Below are 26,409 nucleotides of genomic sequence, written 5' to 3' on the forward strand. Positions count from 1 at the left end.
TTGTGCACCGCCGCCGTCAGTGTCAGCCAGTTTGCCGTGGCATACGGAGTTCCATCGCAGTCTTTAACACTGGTAGCATGCCGCGACAGCGTGGACGTGAACCGTATGTGCTGTTGACGGACTTTGAGCGAGGGCGTATAGTGGGCATGCGGGAGGCCGGGTGGACGTACCGCCGAATTGCTCAACACGTGGGGCGTGAGGTCTCCACAGTACATCGATGTTGTCGCCAGTGGTCGGCGGAAGGTGCACGTGCCCGTCGACCTGGGACCGGACCGCAGCGACGCACGGATGCACGCCAAGACCGTAGGATCCTACGCAGTGCCGTAGGGGACCGCACCGCCACTTCCCAGCAAATTAGGGACACTGTTGCTCCTGGGGTATCGGCGAGGACCATTCGCAACCATCTCCATGAAGCTGCGCTACGGTCCCGCACACCGTTAGGCCGTCTTCCGCTCACGCCCCAACATCGTGCAGCCCGCCTCCAGTGGTGTCGCGACAGGCGTGAATGGAGGGACGAATAGAGACGTGTCGTCTTCAGCGATGAGAGTCGCTTCTGCCTTGGTGCCAATGATGGTCGTATGCGTGTTTGGCGCCGTGCAGGTGAGCGCCACAATCAGGACTGCATACGACCGAGGCACACAGGGCCAACACCCGGCATCATGGTGTGGGGAGCGATCTCCTACACTGGCCGTACACCACTGGTGATCGTCGAGGGGACACTGAATAGTGCACGGTACATCCAAACCGTCATCGAACCCATCGTTCTACCATTCCTAGACCGGCAAGGGAACTTGCTGTCCCAACAGGACAATGCACGTCCGCATGTATCCCGTGCCACCCAACGTGCTCTAGAAGGTGTAAGTCAACTACCCTGGCCAGCAAGGTCTCCGGATCTGTCCCCCATTGAGCATGTTTGGGACTGGATGAAGCGTCGTCTCACGCGGTCTGCACGTCCAGCACGAACGCTGGTCCAACTGAGGCGCCAGGTGGAAATGGCATGGCAAGCCGTTCCACAGGACTACATCCAGCATCTGTACGATCGTCTCCATGGGAGAATAGCAGCCTGCATTGCTGCGAAAGGTGGATATACACTGTACTAGTGCCGACATTGTGCATGCTCTGTTGCCTGTGTCTATGTGCCTGTGGTTCTGTCAGTGTGATCATGTGATGTATCTGACCCCAGGAATGTGTCAATAAAGTTTCCCCTTCCTGGGACAATGAATTCACGGTGTTCTTATTTCAATTTCCGGGAGTGTATGTGGCGTGCGTTCGGTGGCAAATGCGCTGGTAAAAATCTCCACGTAAACTGCTGGATCGATCGCAGTCAAAGTTGGTACAAACATTTCTTACTATCTGAAAAGATACATTATAATGGTAGGAACTACCAGCTTGCTACTATGATGCGGGTGATAGCTTAATGATGGTGAGAGGAGGTAGGGAGGAGGAGTTAGACACAGGTAGGAGGTAGGAGTGACGAGAGGAGGAGAAAGAAATGGACTGATGGGGGGAAGAGGATGAGATTGTGGAGAGAGGGGAAGGAGGAGATCAAGAGTGAGAGGAACGTAAAGGAGGGATGATCAGATTGACAGCGAGAGGGGGAGGAGGCGATTGACAGACAGAAGTGAGAGGGGAAGACTGACTTAGAGGGAGGAAGAGAAGAGGTATACAGAGACTGGAAGGAGGTGATAGCCTAACAAAAGTTTGGAATAAATACATACCCGGGAAACGTCGGGAACTCAGTTAGTACCCAATAATCATTCAGTTTCCTCACTTTTTTTCTTTGATACACTATGGCTTGATCGTATCGCAGTTTACGGTCATTACTCCACTTTCTTCAGTTTCAGAAACTACCATTGTTCATACTGGGTTAGTGGGAACGGTTCAATTTCAGCACATTTCTCAGTGTCAAATACACTTGCGAAAAGCTTCAACGGAAGACCTAACAGAAGTGAAATAGCAGAACTAGTCTTTCCAAGACAATAGGAGTGTTATTAAGGGGACATTGTATGTCCTCTACCGCGAATGTTAAATTATCGAATTTTTTGACCCATTATCTTGGAAACGTTTTAAGACACCAACTTACAATTTTCCATAATTATTGAATGCACCTTTCTAGATACACTGAACTAGAATTATTACTAAAATTGTGTTTTGGAGCATGTCATATTTCCCTTTTTTTCAAACACTCAATTTTCTGACAGAATTTTGTAAATAAATGCAGATAAAAACAAAACAACTCAGGATATTTTAATTATTCTAGTTTCATAGGTGTTGAATCTCACACTTGTCATGCTGTAAAAATTTCATTTCTCTACCATCAGTACTCTTTTAGAAAACGGGTCATTTATTGCAAAAGATGTAGTTCAGAGATATTGAGGTTTAAAACTTTTTTTATTACAAATTCTTATACAGACATTTCTGCGTCTTTTATGCACTAGAATTGTCCTGGCCCATAGTCCTTGTCTTCTCCAGTTTCACGACAGCCCAGTGGCTTGCCTCCTTCTTTTCTATCTTGCTTCTTATGTCATTTGCTGAGCAGCTAACTCTGCTTCACGTACACGAAGCTCATCAAGTTCCCGCAGTCCTTTAGCTGTGTTCTGTCCAAAACTTACCCCCACCTTCTCCAGAACGTTAAGTCTTTCATAGTTCCCACCACAGCATCAGACACTGCTAACTTTAGAGTCATAACGCCAACAAATACATTTTTAGGCAGACGGCACCACGCAACATTATTGAAGGACTCAATCACATTCAGGGTCTTCCCATGTAAAGAATTCTTTAGTAGCTCAGGATTGTCCATATCTCTGTAAATAGATTGCGTCCATTACTGCCAAAGGAAGAGAATGTTTATGTGTAAATTCATGCAGGGTACCAGAAAATTCAGCTTGGCTATATTTACACCAAGTGTTTGGTGGAGGTGGACACAAAGCATGACATGGCTTTTCATCGGTTGATATCGAGGGAAGGAATGTCTCACATATCTGTTATCCGCAAATTTGCGTTTCTTGAAGTTACTTTTACGCTTAGTCATTTTATTTACGGATAAAAAGCAATAGAAGTTAGCTTACTACAAAAATATCCGATAATCACACTACTTTCAACGAAAACTAGTATCATACACAAAGGACTGATTTGTTTATTCGTAATGCCAACTTCTGAGACGTAGCAGTAGGTACCAAACAAAGCAATCCACAGCCTTCTAGACGGCATATTTCCCAAGATACGACTGCTCAACTGTGGCAGTGTATGCGTAGCTGCGAAATTTGACAGTCACACGTCAACATTCAAAATATTATTTTAAAGTTTCGCAATTGTCTGATTTTAATGTACTGTATACCAAAATGTTCAGGAAAGTCCAAAGTACATTATGGAGTAGAAAACAGAAAATGTGAAATTTCAACGAGTTTCATGTGCAAAGTCCACTTAAAGAGTGTCCACAGTTCCCTTACAAAACAAACTTTTGTCAGTATCTTGGTTGATGGTAGAGTTACGGTCCGCAGCTCGTGGCCTAGTGGCAAGAGTTGCTGCCTCTGGGTCCCGGGGTTCCGGGTTAGATTCCCGGCCGGATAGGGAATTTTCTCCACCTGTGGACTGGAGGCTTTGTTGTCCTTACCCTTTCATCATCATTGGTCAAAGTCGCGAGAGTGGACTGTGTAATGATTGGAAATTTTTACGAGTGTTGAGCGCCCCACAAACCAAGTATCATCGCCATCGTCGTACAGTTACGGCTGCTAATCATTTAACAAGGAAATTACTTTCTCCTCCGCTTAAACTCATTTTGCCAAAGGTCTAGTTTCGATACCTAGAACCATTCAGGTTTGCGAAGTGTAGACGTTGTCTTTAATATACGTATTGTATCTCCTAAGAGTTCTGACAATAAAACGCAGTCTTCGATTGGTCTTCCGCCCAACATTTTCAATGTCTTCGTTCCAATTTATGTTGTTCGTAGTTGTTTTTCAAAAATATGTAGTTGAATTTAGTGCCTTTACATTTGACTGATTTATCGTGCAACCTAAGTTCAAAGACCGAGCGGGGTGGCGCAGTGGTTAGACACTGGACTCGCATTCGGGAGGACGACGGTTCAATCCCGCGTCCGGCCATCCTGATTTAGGTTTTCCGTGATTTCCCTAAAATCACTCCAGGCAAATGCCGGGATGGTTCCTCTGAAAGGGCACGGCCGACTTCCTTCCCCATCCTTCCCTACTCCGATGAGACCGATGACCACGCTGTCTGGTCTCCTTCCCCAAACCAACCAACCTAAGTTCAACGGATTCCTTTTAGCACTAATGTACATGACCTCACACTTTTCATTACTTAGCGTCAACTGCCAATTTATGCACTATACAGACATGTTTCCTAAATCGTTTTGCAATATATTTTGTTCTTCTGATGACCTAACTAGACGATAAACGTCAGCATGAGCTGCAAACAACCCAACACGGCTGTCTCCTAAATCGTTTATATAAATAAGGAGCAGAAGAGAACCTATAAAAGTAACATGGGGAACGCCAGAAATCACTTCTCTTTTACTCCAAAACTTTCCGTCAATTACTACAAATATGACCTCTCTGACAGAAAATCACAAATCCAGTCACATAACTGAGCCGATATTACATAAGCATACGTTTTCACTACAAGCTGCTTGTGTAGTACAGTGCCAAAAGGCTTGTCAAAATAGAGAATCAATTTGAAATCCCTCTTCAGCAGCACTCAACACTTCGTATGAGTAAAGAGCTAGTTGTGTTTAACAAGAATGATGTTTTCTAAATCCAAGCTGTCTGTGTGTCAATAGACCGTTTCCTTCGCGGTGATTCATAATGTTGGAACACAATATATGTTACGAAATCCTGCTGCATATCGACGTTAATGATACGGGCCTGTAATTTAGCGTGTTACTCCTACTACCATTCTTCCAATGTTTTAGAGAGGCGAAGCGGTGTTACCCCTGGCGTTGTGGCGTGGGACACCAATGCGTATGACTTCATGTTACGCAACACCAGCTGTCCTGAGAGTGCTTGTTAGACTGTTCTTCGCGCTAGTCTAGGCAAATGGTGCGCTGGTCCCCATCTTCCACCCAACACAAGGCGTCATACAAATAGTTACAATACGATGTCACGCAGAAACGAGTTGAAACAATTCGTAAACAGGGTATCTCAGCATCGCGACGACAGGAATGATGTCCGGCCTCAAAAGTTAATCAAAAGGAAATTTGCTAAAATTTTAAGTATAGCTGAGCCTGTATCTAAGGCGGTGTGATCGTATTTTTTTAAGCAGTTCTTCGAAGTTATGCTACAGCAATGTACTATTGGTTGATCTATAAAATTATTTCAATTAATCTATACAAATTACAAAAATGGCTGTAACTATGTATGTACGAGGGGGGGTTCAGTAAGTAATACAACACTTTTTTCTCTGAAACCAAGTTGGTTTGATTCAGGATTCCACGACACCATACTATTCCCCTCTCTTCTCGCTACAAGACCCTATGTATAAGCATAATCTCCGTTCACTGCGACGGCCTTACGCCATCCTACTGGGAGGGCCTTATGCCGACAAGATAGCACTCTACTCATCGAGGTCGGAGGAAGGTCTTGCTGCCTCAGTGAGCTACAGATACGACAGGTTGTTCAGCGACATGTTTGGCTGTAATTCGCGGATCACCTCGGATGAGAGTGTCAGCACGTTCTAACACTGCAGGAGAGAGAGTTGTGTGCGCCCTGGTGACACGTGGTACATCGGACACGTTTACGCGACCTTATGTTGCAATGACGACTGATGCCTCGCCCAATTACTCACCGTGCTTTTGTTCACTGAAATGTCTCCGACGACCTTGTGCAAGCGCCTATGAACGTCTGCTATGCCCTGGTTTTCCATCACAAGGAAATCAAAGGCAGTTCTTTGTTTGGAAGGCACCTCGGCAGGTTCCATTTTGAAGGATATGTCTACGCTCCCATGTATCCGAAATTCATGAAACTCGGACATCTGAAACAGAAATATTCCACTACGTTCCACAACAAATTCGACATTTTGTCAACTGAAATATTCCGGAAAAATAAATGTTGAATCACTTACTCAACGCGGCTCGAATATACACACCTCAAAAAAAGGTTTGCATCATCCCAGTTCCCAGAACCCCTGAAGACAGACGTTGTCTGTGGATATTGTATCCCAGTTACAGTCCCTTTGATTGTTCAGAGACGTCACTAAACCCGCCCAGTTGTAAAAAAACCTGCATGAGCAGCGCCTGTTAGACGGAGGGGGTCCGACAGCCGATCAGTTCCAGTCATTCCACCAGGAAGGGGGTACACGGCTCGTGTTGTCTGTAGACCAACCATGCCTAGACGGTCAATACCGCGGTTCGATCGCGTCCGGATTGTTACTTTGTGCCACGAAAGGTTCTCAACAATAGAAGTGAACCAAAGCGATGTTGTTCGGACAAGGAGGAAGTACAGAGAGACAGGAATTGTCGATGACATGCCTCACTCAGGTCGCCAAAGGGCTACTACTGCAGTGGATGACCGCTGTCTACGGCGTATGGCTCGCACTAACCCTGACAGCAACGCCACCGTGTTGAATAATGCTTTTCGTGCAGCCACAGGAAGCCACTCAAAATGTGCGAAGTAGGCTGCACGATGCACAACTTCACTCCATACGTCCATGGCAAGGTCCATCTTTGCCACCACGATACCATGCAGCGCGGTAGGGATGGACGCAACAACATGCCGAATGGACCGCTCAGGATTGGAACCACGTTCTCTTCACCGATGACTGTCGCTTATGCCTTCAGCGAGACAATCGTCGGAGACGTGTTTGGAGGCAACCCGGTCAGGCTGAACACCTTAGACACACTGTCCAGCGAGAGCAGAAAAGTGGAGTTTCCCTGCTGTTTTGGGATGGCATAATGTGGGGCCGACGTACGCTGCTGGTGGTCATGGAAGATCCCCTAACGGCTGTACGATACGTGAATGCCATACCCCAACCGATAGTGCAACAACATCGGCAGTATATTGGCAAGGCATTCGTCTTCATGGACGACAATTCGCGCCGCTATCGTGGACGTCTTGTGAATGACTTCCTTCAGGATAACGACATCGCTCGACTAGAGTGGCCAGCATGTTCTACAGACATGAAGCCTATCGAACATGCCTGGTACAGATTGAAAAGGACTGTTTTAGGACGACTTGACCCACCATCCACGCCGAATCGCCGTTGAGGAGTGGGACAATCCGGACCAACAGTGCCCTGATGAACTTGTGAAAAGTATGCCACAACGAATACGGGCGTGCATCAGTGCAAGAGGACGTGCTACTGGGTATTACAGGTATCGTTTGTACAGCAATCTAAACCAGCACCTGTGAAGGTCTCACTGTATGATGGTACTACATGCAATGTGTGGTTTTCATTAGCAGTAAAAAGGGCGGAAATGATGATTATGTTGATCTCTATTCCAATTGTCTCTACAGGTTTGGGAGTCTCGGAACCGAGGTGATCCAAAACATTTTTTGATGTGTGTGTGGTTGAATTTCTCCTCCTAACCCAGTTGACCGGTTTCAACCGCGGAAAAAATCACTTCAGTGTAAGACCACCCGCCTATGAAAGTGGTTGGGTGGGTGTGAAAAAGGAGCATAACCCAAACACGAGAATGGCCATACTTTAGTCGTCCAGTATGAATGAGGCTTTCAACAAACTTTACACATAATTTAAAATGTTTAGCAGACTTTTTCTCTTCGAAGACACCCATCAAGTAATGAAAGGAAAAAAAAATAATTATCGGTCGCTACATTTTCGCTGTTCATGCATTTAAACTGGCACATGAAACAAGACATTTCATTTTATTACTTCTTTATTACCGGCTGTATTGGCAACGCACTTCGCAATCGGTATCGGGACGTACTCTTGAATTACCAGAAATATTATACCGGTGTACGACATACAAATCAGAGGATATAACAGCATAAACATTGAGCGGTGTGAAAATGAAACTCCAAGACCAAATTCGCTAGAAACACAGTTGAAATATGTGTACAAATACGCGAGAAATATGTTGAATATTTGTGAAGTATCCTGGTGTCCAAAATTAAAGAGACAAAGCGAAATTTTGTAAGGTTGCATTTATTTTGCCACACAACAGTATACACAGGTGATACTAAGGTAGAAATAATGTAAGGAACACAGAACGTAAACAGCTGCAACATGCATAACGGTATACAAAAATGTTCTTCGTTTTTTCCAACTTATCGGATTTGCATACACATTCTAATCCTGGTTAATGTGATCATTATAGCGTGGCACCATCTCTGGCAGCAATACAGGCGTGATAATGACTGGGCATGCTGTGAATGATGCAATCAATGTCATGTTGAGGCAATAACGCCCGTTCCTCGTGCAGAGCTGCTCGCAAGGCTTGGAGAATGGCTGGTGGGTGCTAACGTGATGCAACCCGTCTCGATAGTGCATCCCAGAGGTGCTCTTTGGGACTCGTATCTGAGAGCGATCAGGTTCCCCCCCCCCTCCCCCAATGGGTGCAACATCTTCCGTTTCCAAGAAAACATCAGCCACCCCTGCTCTATGAAGTCGAGCATTGTCGTCCATCAGTACGAAGTCTGGGCCCACAGAAACTCTCAAAAACCGCACATGAGGTCCCAAGATGTCGTCACGAAACATCATGAAGTTAAACCTTTCTTATTCATCCGTATAATTTCGTGAAGAGGCGTTCGTATGGTTAAAATAATCTTTGCCACACACCATCAGGCATCCTCCTCGATATCGTCTCTTTCCACAGTGTTTGGGTCTCGAAAACGAGTTTCACGTTCCCTCCAGGTGCGAGTCCGTCGAGAATCACTCTCCAGACCATATCGGGGATCATCTGTGAAAAGAACTTTGGCCCACTGTTCGAACGTCCAGTGGCATGCTGTTGACTTCACTGTAGCGTTTCGCTTCTGTGAAGACGCGTCTGAGTTGCACATACAGCAAGTCTCTGGCCATAGAAACCACTCTGCCGAAGCCTTCTGAGTACGGAATACAACACGTCCGGTGGATTCTGCGGGGTCATATGCCAGGTGCCGTGCAGTACTAAAGGCGGTACCGTCGGGCCATTACGGCCAAATAACGGTCCTCTCTAAACTGTTACCATGTGCGAGAAAAACCAGAACGATTCACATTAAGCCATCGGGCCACATGAGGGTGCCACTGTCTTAATTCCGTTCTTCGTATTGGCCTCCACTGCAGAGAGTCTGCTAGGCGTCTTCTCTGTGCCATACTGCACCGTCTGTGGCTGTGCATACAGCAGTTGTAGGTGAGGGACTACCCCGCAAACACGGTCACGTTTGATATGTGCCCTAACATAATCGGCGGCGTGGTTGCTGCCGATCGGAATACCACCTTTCGCGCAGAATACGATCGTAAGGGGGTATGTTGACAGTTTGTATGATTATATCGTGAATTAGACACAGAACGAGGATACAACGGTTTGTTGCTTTAATTTTGGGCACCAGTGTATATTTCAGATGTGCGTATGCGAGCAAAGTGACTGGTAAATAGCTCATTCGAAACAACTGGAACTATTTCAATCAAATTTGGTTCACAAATTAACTACACTCTGGAAAGAAATGCTGTTAGGGTGGATACCACGACCTTCCTATTAGGTTGTAATAATGTGAATGGAAGGAGGACGATGAGATGGGCAGACGGTGAGGGGGAAGAAGGATACAGGCAGAGTTAGGAGGAGGAGGTGGAGGAGGCAATGGACAAAGATAGGTAGAAATGGGAGATATGGGGTTGGACAGACAGGGGTGGAAGAGAGAGCCAGATAGATGGGGCAGGAGGAGATGAATAGGAAGAGAAGGGCATGGATAGAGAAAGGGGAGGGACAGATAGAGGGGAGAGGAGGAGATGTTTGTGAAAGGAGAGGAAATGAACAGGGAGAGGAGGAGGAGGAGGAGGGGAGATGGACAAAGAGTGGAGGGAGAAGTCGATAAGCAGAGAGGAGGAGGAGATGGATGGGGGAAAGGAGTAGATGGAGAGAAGGTGTAGGAACAGGCTGCCAGTGAGAGGAGGAGGATGAGTAGACAGAGCGAGGGACAGGGGGACAGACAATAGACGATCAAGAAGGTGGACTGACAGAGGTGGTAGTGGTGGAAATGGAGGGAGGAGGATGGAGAAGGTGGACTAATAGAAGAGACACGAATAAATACATATCTGTGCAACGCCCTGCGCTCATGCAAGTATGGAAATAAAACAGCCTAGACTGCGGACAAGAAGATGCAAAGCTGAAGGACTGTTCAGTGGCACCTGGCTGTGATATGTGCATACTGAAGGGCTCTAGTGTTTTTGACGGTCAGCGGCGAGATGTTGGCGGACAGGTAGCCTGTCTGTGCACCTTCTGTTTTCATTTTTCAGGCTGAAACATTGCTGAGTTGAGAGGTGAACAGTATTTGCAACTAATTCAAGGTACAACCATGCATCGGCGACGAGTACGTACTAGTGTTGAAGAGCTTCGGGCATTTGAACGGGGTCGAACTGTGGTCCTACGGGAAACTGGACGGACGTTTCGACTGATGATGCATGTGGTGGGCACATTGTACCAGTGTTGTGTTGCTGCGTTCAGTGGTCTGTGGAACATTCCCTCCTGCATAGACCAGGCGCGTACTACAGGCGCACATAAAGATCGACGCATTGTGCGAGCAACAGTGGTCGACCGAACATCATCCAGGGGCGAAATACGTGCACATAATTTACCTGCTGTATCACCGGGAATCATTGGGAACAGCCTTCTTGATCAGGGCTGAGATCACACATTTGTCTGGCTAGTCTGCCCTTGACATCACGACCCCATCAACAATGGCTATCCTGGTGTCGTGAAAGAGTCGACTGGAGAGTGAAATGGCATTCTGTTGCTTTCAGTGATGAGAGTAGGTTGTGTGTGTATGCGAATGATGGGCGTACGCGCGTCTAGCATAGACGCGGTGAGCGGCCTATCACAGAGAGCATTTACCCGCTACACCTAAGCCCCGTCCCAAACCTCATGGTATGCGGGGCCATCAGCTACAAATCGCGGTAACATGTCGTGTTTCTGCAGGACAAGGGAACCAGAGACAGCTACATTGCACAGGCTGTCAAGCTCGTTCCACAGCGACTTCTTTGACGGTATGGACAAGTGCTTTTTCAGCAGGACAATGCACGCTCACCTCCGGCCGCTGTGACGCAACGTGCTCTTCGAGGTGTAAAACAACTGTCCTGGCCGACAGAATCCTCACATATCTCGCCAACTGAATATGCATGATGAAGAGTGAACCTATTCCTTTTCCAGGACTTACAAGAACTTTTGCCCAATCACAACAAAAGGCACAAAATACTTGGCTATAGCAGGATGCTGTACGACATCTTTATGATCGTTTGCGTGTGAGAATGCACGCCTGCAATGCTGCCAGAGAGTAGTATCCTGTGTGGTGATGTGACTGTTAGGACACAGTTTACTGTGACGTGAGAGTTTCATTCATTCTGAAATTATCATGTGCTCCTGCATTTATGAACTACCTGGTACCTCCTCCCCTGTAAAATAATCTTGTGCTTGAGGGTGTTGCGTTCTTTTTCGGCAGTGCATCTATCCTATCATTATTAAATGATCTATTATTTGATAGATTTTATTGTAATTATTATCAAAATTGGAGGCTTCTCTGCCGCAACAAAAATGGAGACGACAGTAAGTTATATTCTGTATTTAGGAGAGGAAGGAGACAGACAGAAACCAAGTGTGAAAGCCCCGTCTCTCGATTTCTCCCAAAACTAAATCCTGGCTCCACCCCTGCTTACTGTTCCGTTTGCTTCGAAGGACTCGAGCCAATCGTACGCATTGGCAGAGCTATTATTTTAACGTCCGATATGTCGCGAAATTAAAACCACAATGAAAATCAAGTGAACCCGTATCTCTGTAGTGTGCCCATCTATCACGTGTAGTCTCACTTTTCAGTTATGAGCTCCCAATGACGTCGTAAAGATGTCTACAACGTCAGTCTCTCCCGCCAAGTGTGACGTAACGCTGAGGTGTTTCGTCTGATGTCATCCTGTTCACATAACCTAACTTTCACAGGTGCCATTTTTCAAAATAGTATTTTGGCCTCAAGCTGCAGGTGCAGCGAAGACGCTCCTGCAGTGTTTTCAGTGATAAATGTTTGATCATCCACCATACAGCCCGGACTTCACATTCTCTAATTTTCATCTCTTTCCTCACGTGAACCGCTGTCGAGGAGGACATTTTGGCACAGACAACGAATAGCACACCAACGCAGAGAATGGGCGGAAATAACAGGTGGTTGCCTTCTATGAACTGGGTGCTAGAAAGTTGGTACAACGTTGCTCCAAATATCGAATTCGGAGTGACGATTATGTAGAGAAGTAACTGAAAAGTATAGCTAAGCTTTGCAAACAAAATATTTTTGTTTTTACTGTGGTGTCCATTGGGCAACATATCGGATGTTGAAAAACAAGAAGCCGTTGTGTTTTCTTGACAAGGTGCCGGTGTTCACTCTTCAATACAGTAATCATCTTGAGTTGAAACTCTTCTGTCTACCTTGAGCTGGACACAATTTTTATCGTCATTTTTTCCGTTTTCTGCCTTTCCTTAGTTGTTTTAATGGTATGTTCCGTCTATTCAACTAATTGAAGGCAGTTTGCTTATTGCTATGTTACATCTACTTTGTAGCACAAATTTCACCACTATTGGGTTGTTAATAAACTCTGATAGCTCAAGATGTACAACTTTATTATCAACCCAACAGTGAGGAAATTTGTGCTACAAAAGTTGATTCTGAACTAAAAAAAGAGAAAAACACGACAAAATGTAATAAAGCAAGATATTGTAACTACCAAATAATATGTTTATTATATGTATAAAAAGATACATGTATTACAGGTCAGTAAAGATGATTTACAAATAAAAGAAGCGAAGCACGTGTGGCAATTAGTTGCACAGACGAAACATACCTCCACGGGCAATTTTTATTTCCCAGACACGTTTCGCTGTAGTTTCAATATCATCACCATGTTTTTAATTATCTTACTGTAAAACAGGATAAATGCTTTTATTACTTGTGCACACATAAATTTTGGTTTTTAAGACAGTGTTTACATATTTGAAAAACAATGCTTTTTGCATATACCTTATTAGCACCCGCTGTGGATTTCCTGGATTTTATGTTACTTAATGCAGTTGTTCTGTTTCAGTTTGTTATCTGCAATCATACAGAACTTACTACAGAACAACGATTTACTTCGAAATTATGCGACTGGACATGTTACACTTATGCCTACCATTAACCAATACTACGTGGAAGATTTTGTGTGTGTGTGTGTGTGTGTGTGTGTGTGTGTGTGTGTGTGTGTGTTTGTTTGTTTGTTTGGAAGGGGGGGGGGGTTGGGATGTTTATGGGTTGGTGTTGTCTGATAGTTCCTTGACTGTAGAGAACAGAGTTCCATTGCTGACAATTGCGTATTCAATTACTACTTGTTTTCCTTCTATTATGGCTTTTTGTAGTTGATAGTTTTCTTGAATAAGTAGATTTCGTGTGGTGGTAGGGGGTGGGGGCTGCTGCTCCATTTGTGTATTTTCCCTAGTTTCTTAGACCCTGGCGTACAGTTTCCAGACATCGCAACCTCCTCATTGCGAAGTCTCTTATGCACTTACTGGTTTCAATACTTACTCCGTTTTCCGCGTCGGGGCTGAAACGGCCGCGGCGACGGCACTTAATGGCGACGGCGAACGCCAGTCTGCCGCGGACGGCCTCCGCTGCGGCGTGACTCAGAGTCGCCGCCCTTAAGAGGTGCCGGCCGAGTCGCCGGTTCTGGTGTTTTGCTGTTTCGCCGTCGGCAGGCAGACACTGGCCAGGGCGGCCGCGCGCATTTAAACCACGCCTGGCTATCCTCAGGACGCTAACCGCTCCTGCAAAACCAAAATAAAAGCACACGCGCGCACAAAGAGTGTTTCTCCGAGAGCCGCCGATGGACTTTGTAGTGGCCGGAGCCGCTTTCGGAAACGCCAAAATAAATACGCGGCCGTACGAAGAGCAGATCGGAGCTACGGCCGGTCTCTGAGTGTCCTGAGAGGGAGCGGTGGTTAGCGAGCCGTAGACACGGGACGCTGCCCAGAGGCGGAAGCCGTCTCACCGGCAAAGGAGAACATAATAAACATTACGTCAATCACCTACACTACAGGAACCACCTGGCGTGTTAACACCCAGTGCTAAACAGGTACTGACACAGCTCTAAACACGTTTTAAACTAAATTTGAATACTACAGTAAATGTTACAAAATAGTTCAAATTCTATAGCTCTGACAGGAAGTAACAAGTGTCATTAAGAAAGAGACAACAATCAGGCATCATACAAGTGAGAACTAATTACACGAGGTATCCCTCAAGGTTCCATCTTAGGCCCCTTATTTTTTACTTTGTATGTCAGTGACCTTTCATCAGTAACATTACCCGATGCCAACTTTCTTTTGTATGTAGATGAAACAAACGTTGCGATAAATAGCAAATCGAGTGTAGTCTTAGGAAGATCGGTTAGTGAAATTTTCATGGACGTTAATAAATGGCTCTAGCCAGTTCCTTGTCACTCAACTTTGGAACAAAAGAAACTCACGCTACATGCAGTTCAGAACTTGTAAGAGGTTTCCCACCAGTATATGCCTAACATACGATGACAACCAGATAGAGGAAATAGAGTTAAATTCTTTGTATTCCAGCTAGATAGTAAATTCAGCTGGAAGGGGCCCACCACTGAGTTGCTTAACTACCTAAACAAGTCGCTATTTGCAGTGTGATGCTGTCAGACATCGGTGGTACAGAGATGAGAACCTGGCACACTGCGCTTACTTTCATTCATGATGGCATAAAGCGCTATTTTTTGGGTTAATTCATGAAGCCAAGCTAAGGTGTGTAATAAGAATTATTTGTGATGTGAACTGAAAAAAGAACATCGTGCAGAGGCCTGTTTAAGAAACCAGAGATATTAACTGCTGCTTACCAATATAGTTATTCCTTAAAGAAATTTGTCTTGAAGACTATCTTTTTTGCACACCAACAGTCGAGAAATCAGTAATGGAAATAAGAATAATCTTCACAAAGATTTAAGATCACTTACTTTGGCCTAACCCGTCTTTCCACGCGGAAAGGTTGGCCTGTATTTTCTGTTTTAACTCTAGCGAAGCTGTGGTTTTGAATGTCTCTTAGTAATTGGATGTATTTTTCTTCTTGATTTCTTAGTGCTTGAAGTATGTTCGGGTGTTCAATGGTATCGAATGCTTTGTTGTAATCAACTAAAGCAAGGTATATTTTGACGTGTCGATTTTCTATTATCTGACTGAATATGGTCCACCGTACCAAATCCTTTGCGGAATCCTGTTTGTTCTGAGGGTTGGTTCTCTTCCAGTGTTTTTGTTAATCACCTTGTTAGTATTTTCGTGAACTGTTTAACACGTTTAAAACGGGAGAATTGGTTTTCGCGAAAAATATAAGCAACAGGGTAATACTAACATCATGTGAATTATAGAATGAAGGGCATACACGGAAATGAAGTCGCAGAGGTTTGTGGATCACAAGGGGACGCCCAACAACCTACATGAAACAAACGTTGCGGAACAAGCTCTGAAGAATGGAAGACAGAGTGATAACAGATTACAGATGGAATCGTTACAACAGAAAATCTTAAGGCTTACCTCTTTTGCTTCAGAATACCAAAGAGCCCATGTGCCTGCATTCTGGAGATAAGGTAATTGCTGGCCACATGTTACTGAATGCAGCAATTAGGACAGTAGAGAAAAATACTTCTGAGAAAAGTAACAGTGGAAGGCAGACACTGACCATCTAGCAAGAACCAATAAGTTCCCAACTTCGATCTTTTAAAGAATCGAGCTCCCATTTGTGTAAAAATGAAAAGGCAGCTTTTCATGTGTTTCAGTGTTTATGACGTCATATCTCCTGCACAATGTGACAGATGTATTCAGCGCTATATTTGAACTCTGTTTGAAAGATGTGTTGGGAAAGTAATTAATACTAAAGAAAAAATAAATTAAAATGTAAGACCTGATACTGCTACTGACATCAGTTTACTGCACAACCATTATATACGTTTAGTAACACAGGCTGTAATGGTTATAAGTGCAGGTATATATATATATATATATATATATATATATATATATATATATATATATATAATGTGTGTGTGTGGGTGTGTGGGTGTGGGTGTGTGGGTGTGGGTGTGTGGGTGTGGGTGTGTGCTATGTAAATCTGTACATACATCAGTGTGTTGGTTGTTTTTTTCTCTGCTTCGAACAGTCTTCCCACAAACATGCCACAAATTTTGTGACCTTATGTTTTCTGCATGGGTGTAACTGTTCCACTAAGTAGACTACGCCTGTCAGTATAGACTAATTGCCTTGCATCCCTGTGTCTACACTTCAGCACCTGACCTGCTGCCTAGGCGAAAACAAGCATTAATAGCTTGGTCTTCCCACATGTTCTTGGATGTGCTAACCAGTCTAAAAACATGCTACTCCTAACAACTATAATTATTAGTCCGCAAATGATGTAAATACTGATGTCATTTTGGTCAACACACTGTCCTCAGTAACCAATAGAAATATTCGCACATGTGCCTGCTACAGTCGGTATGAGTATAAATGGAAGGGTACAGTTCTTTAGACTTCTACAATACAGGGTGTACATAAAGTCCTGCAACACTTTCAATTATTTATTGCACAAGAAGTAAACATTGTGCAGATGTCAAGCATATTGCATTTTGAAGAGAAACTCTGAAAGTTTTTTTACAAACATTCTATATGCGATCCATGAATGACCTGGCAGACGTCAATACGGTAATCGAATTCTTGCCACACCTGTCCCAGCATGGCATCGTCGACTGTGGCTGTCGCTTCCCGTATTCTCTTCCGGAGCTCTGCTACATCACGTGGTAGAGGCGGTACTTAAACCAGATCTTTGCTGCGTCCCCACAGAAAAAAGTGACAAGGAGTGAGATCTGGTGATCGGGGGGCAATTTCGTGAAAAAATTTGCTCCGCACCTGAACTCCCCATGTTTGCGACTAGTGCTGACGTTCGGCAAATTACCAAACTACGTTGTGGCGGTATACATGAAAAAAAAAAGAAACTTTTAGGGTTTCTCTTCAAAATGACATATGTATGATGATATCTGTACAATGTTTGATTCTTGTGCAATAAATAATTGAAAGTGTTGCCGGACTTTATGTACACCCTGTATATCTGCATAAATAGAAACTCCAGACGTATGGACTTCAGTAAAAAATTGCAAAACAAACTGTGTACGAATCTTAAGGGAGTAACGATTTTAAGAGAAACTATGCAGCATTTAAAATACTGTTTTTGCTTGTACAACAAAACTTATAATTACGTAAACCAGTACAAGTACGAGGGCGAGTCAAATGAACACCTTAAATCTGTAATATCAAATAGAAATTTCTCGCAGTTATGCTGTAAGTTGGTAAGCGTGCTACAAACAGCGTGCAGAATGGCCTGTAGGTGGCAGCATAGTGCAGATGCACACATACCGTCGCAGTATCAGTATAAAGATGGCCGCCCACTTGCGACTTGCAGCAAGGAAGAAAAGTGTTTTGTTATTCGGTTTTTGCGTAGTGAAGGTGTGAAACCTATTGAAATTCATCGACGAATGAATGTTCAGTACGGTGATGCATGTTTGTCACAGCAGCAAGTCTACGAATGGAGTAGGAAGTTCGCAAATGGTGTGACTTCAGTGGAAGATGCTCCTCATCCAGGTCAGGCACAACGAGTTGTGACTCCACAGAGCATTGCAGCAGTTGAAGCCATAGTGAAGGAAAACCGCCGAGTGACACTGAATGACATTGCAGCATGTTTACAGATTAGTCATGGGTCAGCACACCGCATTGTGCATGATGTGCTCCAGTTTCACAAAGTGTCTGGAAGATGGGTGCCACGGCAGCTGACTCCTGAAATGAGAGAACGACGTGTTGATGCTTGTGAAGAACTTCTTCGGCGCTTTGAACGAGAAGTTGATAGCTTCCTTGCAAGAATCGTTAGTGGGGACGAAACCTGGGTTCACTTCCACCAACCGGAAACGAAGAGAGCGAGAAAGGAATGGCGCCGTTCCTCATCACCAAAACCAAAGAAGTTTCGAACAGAACCATCAGCAGGGAAGGTTATGCCGACCCTCTTTTGGGACGGAAAAGGCGTCTTTTTGGAGCATTACATGCCTAGAGGGATCACTGTCACCAGTGCATCATACACAGATCTCCTAAAAAAAAACATCTGCGGCCTGCAATCAAATCAAAGTGACGTGGATTGCTGTCAGCAGGTGTCCTTTTGCAACATGACAATGCAAGGCCCCACACTGCCCGTACAACAGTTGCAACAATCACAGACCTGCAATTTGAGTGTCTTCCTCATCCACCATACTCACCAGACCTTGCCCCAGGTGATTTCCATATGTTTGGACCACTCAAAAAACGCAATGGGAGGGAAAAAGTTTCGTTCTGATGAAGAGGTACGCCACGCGGTGCATGAGTGGTTGCGCAGACTACCAAAAGAATTTTTTTCCTAAAGGAATTTATGCATTTTGTAAGCGCTGGAGGACTTGCATTGAGCGTGGGGGAGATTATGTTGAAAAGTGATAGAGCTTTGTACCACTTCTGCACAATAAATAATATTTAAAAAAATATTTAAGATTTTCATTTGACTCACCCTCGTAGTACTACTCTATGTAATGGAACATGTTAGTAATAATAATAATAATAATAATAATACATTTGTATTTTGTTGGTCTATTATCCAGAATCTGTGATGACAGCGTTTAAAGTGCAGCATATCTGTGTCAAATGGGATGACATCTGGTGCTGAGGACACGTGTGGAGGACGGCAAGTTTCGGAAGTGGTGCGCAGCCGTCTGACCCGTGCGGCCAGCGCTGGACGGGACATTCTGTGTCCACGAGGGCCTGCGCGTTAATGAATAGTGCATGCGCAATCCGCGAAGTTGGCTCAACTGCGCCACCGCAGGGGCCCGTGTGTCCCGACAAAACAGCTCTTTGCGCAGACCGCTACGGTGTCTGCTCAGGCCTACCATCCTCCCAGAACGAAAAGTCCTCCGCCCGAATGACGCACCCTGCGGTGGCGCTACTGTAAGCACTGGGGCGAGACGGTGTCGGCGTCCGCGGGTGCTGATGTTCTCCGACGACTACGGGCGGATGAGGGAAAGTAAGTCTGCCCGGGGACGAGAAGACGCCGTCGCTTTGCAATTCTGAAAGCAGCCGCGCTGGACTGAAATAATTCGGTCGCCTCTGCCCGGGCTGTGGTGGTGGCGGAGGGGTCGGAATACGGGCCGCGGAAATTTTTTATTCATAGAGCGCTGCCATGCTGACTGCCGTCAATTGCGCGGTCCTAAAGCAATGGTCATTTGTTCCTGCGCGGTCGAGACAGTTGGCACACACTCAGCTTACCTGTGATCTCCTTTCTAAGAAAACAGCCCTGCTGTTTCATCTCACACCCTGTTAGCATTCACCCACGTTCATATTACACTGATATAAATTGAAAAAAAAATGAAAAAACACTTACCGCTTCTGTTGCTAAGGAACCTTTGTACCGAAAGAAAGTTAAACCAATGAAGATGTTCTGAAAGAGATGAATAAGCAGAGAAATCTCGTAGAACCTATACAAAGAAAATAAACTAAATAGTTTTCAATAGGCGTAAATGAATAAAAAAAATTTCGGGAAGGGAAATCAAGGGCGGACCTAGAGAGACAACAAAAAAATGGCTCTGAGCACTATGGGACTTAACATCTATGGTCATCAGTCCCCTAGAACTTAGAACTACTTAAACCTAACTAACCTAAGGACAGCACACAACACCCAGCCATCACGAGGCAGAGAAAATCCCTGACCCCGCCGGGAATCGAACCCGGGAACCCGGGCGTGGGAAGCGAGAACGCTACCGCACGACCACGAGATGCGGGCAAAGAGACAACGGTCGAAGATCTAGTAGAAGTAATAAAGCGGCAAATTTTTCAGTAAGTGGACTGCAACAGAGAGGAGAGAATATCAGCAGTGGACTATCCTGTCATTGGGAGCTACCCATAATTCTTTTTTTTTTCCGGACTGTTGGTGTAGGTTAGGTTAGGTTAGGTTAGGTTATGAGCAATTTTGGTAGTGTCGCTCATCTTCAAATGATGTATGAACGTCAGTGTTACCTCTGCAGTGGTGTAAGTAGGCAGTTTAGGTTTTTATGTTGGTACCGCCACGTAGTGCTTAGTATGAAAATCGCTGACTGCGCTGTGTGCAGTCTGTGGCTGGTTGGACTCATTGTTGGAATATTCGCTTGTGTAGTGTTGGGAAGTTGGATGTGAACATCGCGTAGCGTTGTGCAGTTGAGGGTGAGCCGCCAGCAGTGGTGGATGTGGAGAGATAGATGACAGAGTTTTGAGAACGAACGATCTGGACGTGTGTCCGCCAGGAAAAGGAAATTTGTAAAGATGGCTGTCATGAATTGATAGATATATACATATGACATATGATGAACATTATTAAGGTAAATACATCGTTCGTTCTCTATCAAAATTTTTCATTTGCTAACTATGCCTATCAGTAGTTAGTGCCTTTAGTAGTTTGAATCTTTTATTTACCCCGCAGGATTGGCGCTCGCTGTGTGCAGTAGTTCGAGTAACGAAGATTTTTGTGAGGTAAGTGATTCATGAAAGGTATAGGTTATTGTTAGTCAGGGCCATTCTTTTGTAGGGATTTTTGAAAGTCAGATTGCGTTGCGCTAAGAATATTGTGTGTCAGTTTAGTGATGATCAGAATAAGTAAAGAGAGAACTGTCTGAGTACGTTCCGTTTTACTTAGCTGTCTTTGTATCAAAAAACGTAGAAGTTTACTAGCACAGTAATTCATTATTTTCCAAAGCGGACGTGTCAATGGTAAAGACTGTCCCTCAGGAAAACTGAACTGCAGGCAGTGCATCTTGTCCATCTGCATTTTCATGGCTACATGGCTACTCTGGAATTCGCACTTAAATATTTAGCGTAGAGTCGAAGAACAGCTTTCAGCCTATTCTTGACCATCTCACTCTTTAGCATGATATGAAAAAGCTTACTCTTCGAGCACTGGTTTGTTTTATAACGATGGTCATTTATCCCTGTGATGGGGAATATCGCTATCAATGGGCTAATGTGTAATAAAATCCTCGAATATTGTAATAAATGTTTCATTTTCAGTGTAACTTAAACTTTATCTTTTGCATTTCACTACAGTAGACACAGAACTCATAGATGGTCACTGTTATTGAAAACTAAAAATATGTACCCCGGTCCAATCAATGCGACTGGTTTCTGCCGTTCAACCAGGCTGTTTCCGTGATTGGGACACAGTGAAATAGCTGTATAATTCTACAGACATCAAAATAAGAGTCGCTAAATTTCACATTCATTATTTTAGGAGTTTCTTTTGTCGTCTGAAATCAAATAACATGTATACGAAATCAACGTGGCTAAAAGAAGAAATGTCCCAATGGAAGGCCAAAAACAAACCATCTGTCTGAGTGTGCTAACACTTACAAAATATTAGACAACATATAATAAAAACCATTACTTAGCCAGCCGGTGTAGCCGAGCGGTTCTAGGCGCTTCAGTCTGGAACCGCGCGACCGCTACGGTAACAGGTTCGAATCCTGCCTCGGGCATGGATGTGTGTGATGTCCTTAGGTTAGTTAGGTTTGAGTAGTTCTGAGTTCTAGGGGACTGATGACCGCAGATGTTAAGTCCCATAGTGCTCAGAGCCATTTGAACCATTTTTGAACCATTTTTGAACCATTTCTTAAATGGTTTTGATAGTGACCTACTAAGGCCTAAGATTAGGGAAAATTCGTCTTGAACCAGTCAGGGTAACTTGCACTGCGTCACTTAACAATATCAAACCTCCATCCACAGCACGTAGCTTGATATTTGGAATATGACAAATTGATGTGAATAGCTAGTGCTTTCCTATGAGGACTGCAGAAATTTCATCCCTATTACCATATCAGTACGACGTTTCAGTCATTAATACTGCTCAAAGAAGACAGAGAGAAACCTACATTTTTTCATTCTTAGTTTGTGTCGACGTGGAACGATCACGGCTAATACGACGAATCCTCGGCAACAATGGGTACATTTAACGACAGGTAGCACTCGCGTATTGTCAGTATTCACAGAGAATGGAGCCGGCCAATCGATTGCAGCCTTTCCGTAGGTTGGAGATGACACAGCAACGAAAACCGCCTATGTTTTAGCGACTGCCACCCAGACTCACTGCCCTTCATTGAGGATTGACGAAAGGCATCGGAAAAGTTCAAAGGAGGTCAGTTCGTTGTGTATTACCGCGAAATTAAGGAGAGAGTGTCACAGATGTGATAAGCGATCATCAAAACAAAAACGTTTTTCATTGCTGCACACAGGGAGAAATGACCATCGTAACAAAATAAGAGATAGCGCAGAAAGATTCAGGTGTTAATTTCTCCCATTGGATATTCGAGGATGAGTTGGTAAAGAAATAGACTGAAAGTGTTTCTCTGAACTCTGTGCCAAACACCTAAATGTGAATTGTCGAGTAATAATGTAGATGTAGATGCAGATGGAGAGGCCATGTTTCCTGCTCATCCTAAGTAGAGCGGAAGTTTGCTATTACGGAGTAGCTATTGACATTCTATACTGCATCGCAAAATTGGACTCTTATTAGTGGAGAGTGATCGCAGCGAGCACAGTTGAGCTCCCACAATGCAACGCGCCAGCCGTCTCCCCCACCTGCCTCCTCCAGCAGCCAGTAGCCAGTAGCAGGCCTCTGTCCCCCACTACAGCAACCACACACACGGCCCGAAGTCTCCTGATGAATATTGCATGCATCGCTGCGACATTCGTCCTGATGAGATAGGCGCCGTTTGCCGCCGCAACTGCGGTGCAGCCCGAGACAAACCACCTACAAGTGTCTCTCTCTCTCTCTCTCTCTCTCTCTCTCTCTCTCTCTCTCTCTCTCTACCTCCCTACCTCTCTTTCTGTGTACCTGTGAGGCGACTAATGAGGTTCGCTTTCGCTGGCTTTCAGTGACACAAGAGTGAATCCACCCCTTGCGCGGTCAGGCTGTAAGTCAGACTTCGTCAGTGAACTGAAGTACGTTATGTCAAATGAAACTGGAGACTACTAAAAAACCTATATAACGTTTTGTTAACCAACTTCTGTCCACCACTAATAGTATCTGAAGAGGGTCATAGTAGACTGAAAACAACTGTGATTACAAAAATTATACATAGAGAACTGCACAAACACACATGTAGACAGTGCATTTTAGCAGTGCATTATACTATTGCATATTTCTTTTTATACTTTTGTCGATATAATTTTAAGCACTTTGTAATTTATTATTATAAGTACATAGCTTTTACATATCTACATTCCACATATTAGGGATTAGTAAAAGGGCATATCCTGTATTTACGATGTAGCGTCTTGTGATGTATTGCCCAAATTTATTGTTCTGCACTGTTGGCAATATCATTGGCGAGCATTCTGCGCCTTCTATGTTTTTTCATCAGTTGCAATGTACAAACGCAAACAGTGTAATATGTAAGGTTCTCGTTGCTATGTTCTACATGAGTGCCTAAGTCAGTGTGAGACCTTTTGAACAGAACAAAAAATGGTTCAAATGGCTCTGAGCACTACGGGACTTAACATCTGAGGTTATCAGTCCCCTAGAACGTAGAACTACTTAAACCTAACTAACCTAAGGACATCACACACATCCATGCCCGAGGCAGGATTCGAACCTGCGACCGTAGCGCCTAGAAGCGCTCGGCCACACCGGCCGGCGTTTAAACAGAATAAATATTTACTTTTACGCTACTGCACTACAAATAAATTTTCCTACCCTATCCCCTTACGATATGAAGCTTAAGATTTACTATCGCAATCCGACTTGTGAATGTACTTTCACGCCAACGGCCTTAGATCGTATGTAAAGAGTGTGTTAGAACATTGATTTGTTGCGATTTATATGAAAGATGCTAACATTGGTAAAGGTTCCCGTAATTTACATCGTTTCACGATGTACAGAGCCCCACCCTCTCGTTTGATGTTACTGTATTTCTACACTGAATATGCTTATGTTTGACGATTCCATGTATGCATGTCGGAAGAATTTGAAGTCTGACGTGTGCTGAAGCAACATGTGAGTGATGTATTATTTTCACCATTTTTGCAATGTAATACTGTCTGCATGACATATTAATCGACTTACGATTAAGTTATAGATTATGACTGTCAGTCAAGTTCACAGTAAGACAGTCTTGCATCTGTTTCGAGAGACAGTGGGTTTATCACAGACAGTGAATAACTCTTTGGATACTTACTGGTGCATTACGGTCCAAATCGTAGCATGTGAACGTTTTGCAGTTGCGTCATTTGGTAATAGACGTGCGTGATTATAGGAGACTCGGCTGTGGGATTAAAATTCAGCGTGAAAGGTTGCCAGTGATAAGATTTGATGATTACATTTGTTACATTATATGGATTGAAAGAAAATCAAAGAAAGTATTAAGGAGCGGCATAAATGAGGTTAGCGACAAAAAAATAGCACCAATATTACACTGAAGCGTCAAGGAAACTGGTATAGGCATGCGTCTTCCAATACAGAGAAAACGGCGCTGCGGTCGGCAGCACCTATATAATACAACATACGTCTGGCGCAGTTGTTAGATCGGTTACTGCTGCTACAATGGCAGGTTAACAAGATTTAAGTGAGTTTGAACGTGGTGTTGTAGTCGACGCACTAGTGATGGGACACAGCATCTCCGAGGTATAGATGAAGTGGGAATTTCACGATCATTTCACGACTGTACCGTGAATATCAGGAATCTGCTAAAACATCAGACCTCCGACATCGCTGCGGCCGGAAAAAGATTCTGTAAGAACGGGACCAACGACGACTGAAGAGAATCTTTCAACGTGACAGAAGTGCAACCCTTCCGCAAATTACTGCAGATTTCAGTGCTAGGCCATCAGTAAGTGTCAGCGTGCGAACCATTCAACGAAACATCATCGATATGGGCTTTCGGAGCCTAAGACCCACTCGTGTACCCTTGACGATTGCACGACACAAAGCTTTACGCCTCGCCTTTACCCGTCAACACCGACATTGGGCTGTTGATGACTGGAAACATGTTGGCTGGTCGAAAGAGTCTCGTTTCAAATTGTGTCGAGCGGACGGATGTGTACGGGTATGGAGAGAACCTCATGAATCCATGAAACCTGCATTTCAGCAGGGAACTGTTCAAGGCGCTCAGTCCGGAGCCGCGCGACTGCTATGGTCGCAGGTTCGAATCCTGCCTCGGGCATAAATGTGTGGCATGTCCTTAGGTTGGTTAGGTTTACGTAGTTCTAAGTTCTAGGGGACTGATGACCATAGATGTTAAGTCCCATAGTGCTCAGAGCCATTTGAACCATTTGAACTGTTCAAGCTGGTGGAGGTTCTGTAATGGTGCAAGGCGTGTGCATTTGGGGCAATATGGAACGAACTCCTGATACGCCTAGATACGACTCTAACAAGTGACCCGTACGCAAGCATTCTGTCCGCTCACCTGCATCCATTCATGTCCATTGTGCATTCTTGCGGACTTGGGCAATTCCAGCAGGACAATGAGACACCGCACACGCGCAGAATTACTACAGAGTGGCTCCAGGAACACTCTTCTTAGTTTAAACACTTCCCCTGGCCACCTAACTCCACAGACATGAACATTGTTGATCATATCTGGGATGCCTTGCAGCGTAGTGTTCAGAAGAGGTCTCCACCCTCTCTTACTCCTACGGGTTTATGGACAACCCCGCAGGATTCATGGCTTCAGTTCCCTTCAGCACTACTTCAGACATGAGTCGAGTTCATGCCACTTCGTGTTGCGGCACATCTGCGTGCTCGCGGGGGCCTTATACAGTATTAGGCAGGTGTACCAGTTTCTTTGGCCCTTCGCTGTGTTTGCCACGAAGCAGATGTGTAAGCATTCTTTAGAATATTATCTGTTTGTGAGAGAACTTTCTCCGCAATAGCGTGTACTTTCGGAAACGCATTAAATTGCTTAGCAAAACTGACTGTTGCATGGTCCTGTGTTGCGCATGTGAACAGTGTCGCGAGATAAAACTTTTAAATAAGAAAATGAATCTAATTATATGCCAAGGAAACTAATTGTGTGCTGAATGAAAACTACATAACTAAAACTCAATACCGAAACACATTATGAACGATGCATAATATGAGGTGCAGTGTTATACTATGAACACCCTCAAAAATAAAGTACAGCTGTACTCTGGAGAAAATAAGTGTTTGAAATTGG

The sequence above is a fragment of the Schistocerca nitens genome, chromosome 12 (assembly GCF_023898315.1).
Source record: "Schistocerca nitens isolate TAMUIC-IGC-003100 chromosome 12, iqSchNite1.1, whole genome shotgun sequence".
Lineage (NCBI taxonomy): Eukaryota > Metazoa > Arthropoda > Insecta > Orthoptera > Acrididae > Schistocerca > Schistocerca nitens.